The sequence below is a fragment of the Penaeus japonicus genome, unplaced genomic scaffold, assembly GCF_977035675.1.
Source record: "Penaeus japonicus unplaced genomic scaffold, GWHDUDI00000001_assembly GWHDUDI00000016, whole genome shotgun sequence".
NCBI classification, from domain to species: domain Eukaryota; kingdom Metazoa; phylum Arthropoda; class Malacostraca; order Decapoda; family Penaeidae; genus Penaeus; species Penaeus japonicus.
In genome coordinates, this window is record NW_028234418.1 from 21,409,105 (window position 1) to 21,411,604 (window position 2,500).

Here is a 2,500-nt window from a genome sequence, read left to right on the forward strand (position 1 = left end):
ACACATAGATTTATATACTTATATATAGTTATAGATATATTTCTCGCACATGATATGAAATATCGTATAACATATAGATGAGAAATGCGCTGTGAAAGTTTGCTGCATCATATCTCAGGGAAAAATGTTTGCAGTCGTTTTTATTGAGTGAAATTACGTTATATCGCTAAATCTGCTTTCCAAGATACATTTGAATTTCATGTCGCTAAGAGAAATTTATTTTCTTGTATCAGAGAAAAACCTTGGTAAAGGCTCTCAGTGCAATCGCGTCTATTTGCAAGATTCGCTCTGAAAGATAAAAGGAAATAGAAGAAGAAGAAAGATTTATGTGAGAGAAAAGAGAAACACAGAAAATAATACGTAAGATCACAAAGAAGGCTTTTTCTTAAATAAACGTGAAAAATGAGATGGATTTATCATCTGCATTGATCTCTGAATTTAATATTCTGCCGTTGATATTTGGGAAGAAGTGTAAGTTTCCATGCGAAGAAATCAACATGCATACTGACCTCTGACCTCTGCTAAGACGGTTCAGATGACCGTCAAAGATCTGCTGCAGCGAGAGACGACGACAGCTTTAAGCTTAGCTCGGCACAAATATATCCTTTACTCTCGAGGAGAAAGATGAAGACAGTTAAGAGGATCATCTCTGAAGAGCATGAGATTACACAACGGGCGGAATAAGATCGCATTCAGAGAGTCGACTCCGAAGATTCTCGCCCTTAAGAGCGGACAAATAGCAAGGTTCCTGACCCTCGTGATGATGTTTGTTCGCCCGATTTCGACCCGGGAGTGTTGATCCTTCACCTGTGCGTCGAGGACGCATCATTCTCGAGAGAACCAAGTGATCACAGGCTGAGAGGAGGCACGAGGGTCCGTGAGAGCGGCCAAAGGGAACATCGGGCAAGCACAACGCAAAGGAGCGATTAGATGCTACGAGGCTTAACGGTGACGTGACTTGTGTGCTTGTGTGTGTGGAAAACAAAGGCTCATTTGCATGCGTCAACACTCAGAGAAAAAGGGAAGAGGAGGGAGACCGAGAGGGACAGGCGCGACGAATGGAGAAAGAGAGAGGCCGGGCCGATGATAAATGCTCCATCACACAACACTTCAATTGGTTCTGGAGAGCAAGCCGTCGCACCCCATGGTAACGAGATGCCTGACAGACACTGCATTTGCACGAGCAACGGAGACAGTCAAAACACGTGTATCTTATACTTCCTTTGTGTGTGTTGCGTCAGCGTGCTGTTGCTTTCATTCCATCTGCATAATGTACAGGAGATATCAAGATCAGGTTATTTTATCTTAACTGCAAGAAAATGTGACTCGCATTATAAAACAAATCAAATAGGAATATCGCAGTTATATTAAATGAAATGTGAAACGAGAGATAAAAAAAACATTAACTCCAAGAGATACGCTCTTGAAAAAAAAGACAGTAAAAGAATTTTATTCACTCATGCACACATGTATGCATCCATAAAGCATACATGTTGATACAGACACGTATACAGACATACAAAGATACAATACAATTTAGATTAAGGCAATAACCGTTGGCCTGTTCAAATAAATGCAGATTGTCCAGTCATATAAGGTGCATTTTTACCTTTGTATTTATATAGGAAAGCTTTTGCATTCTTACTTTCGAGCAAAAGACTTTCCCCTTTCTCTATATTCTCCTAACAATAATCCATAAGTTTTGCATTTCTATTCAATTTCTTCGGCACTTCAAAGAGAATTTTTGATACCTTGCGCAACATTTTGTAAGCACATCTACAGTCTACTTTTCTTTCGCTTTGATTTTTATTTCAAGATTTTGAGGGGATTGATATGAGAACACACACTAAGACATGCATGCACCCATCTACATTACAATATAAAATTAAGCTAGCCATCTGTTATTAATCTCTATTAATTAATAGACAGATATATATGTGCATGCGCGCGCGCGTGTGTGTTTGTTTGTGTGTGTGTGTGTGTGTGTGTGTATGCGTGTGTGTTTGTGTGTGTGTCTGTGTATGTGTGCGTGTGTGTGTGTGTGTGTGTATATGTCCTGTATGTGTGCGTGTTGCATGTATTTCTGTTGTGTATGTGTATGTGTTTGATGATATGCACGATTTATCTTTCATCGAACGATACTTGATGAATAACTGAACGGCAAAACACTCTACCACATTGATACATTAATGAAAAAAAAATTCCTTGACTTTTCAAATGCTTCAAGCGACTGCCATGACCTGAGGCCAATCTCGCTGACCTTAATCCTCTATGAGGAGAGAATAAAAGTTACTTATCTGTATTGTAAACTTATTTCATCTCTCCAGGTGGACATTTTTTTGTTTAAGATTGTGTCAATATTCATCAAAATGTTTGCCGGATCATCTGCATTCCTCAGTTATGGTTACTGTCATTAGCATGTTATGCCATTGTTATTGCTGCTTCATTTTCTAAATTACAGTTGTCTTTCCTTTACATGTCTAAGATTTAAATTCTCAAA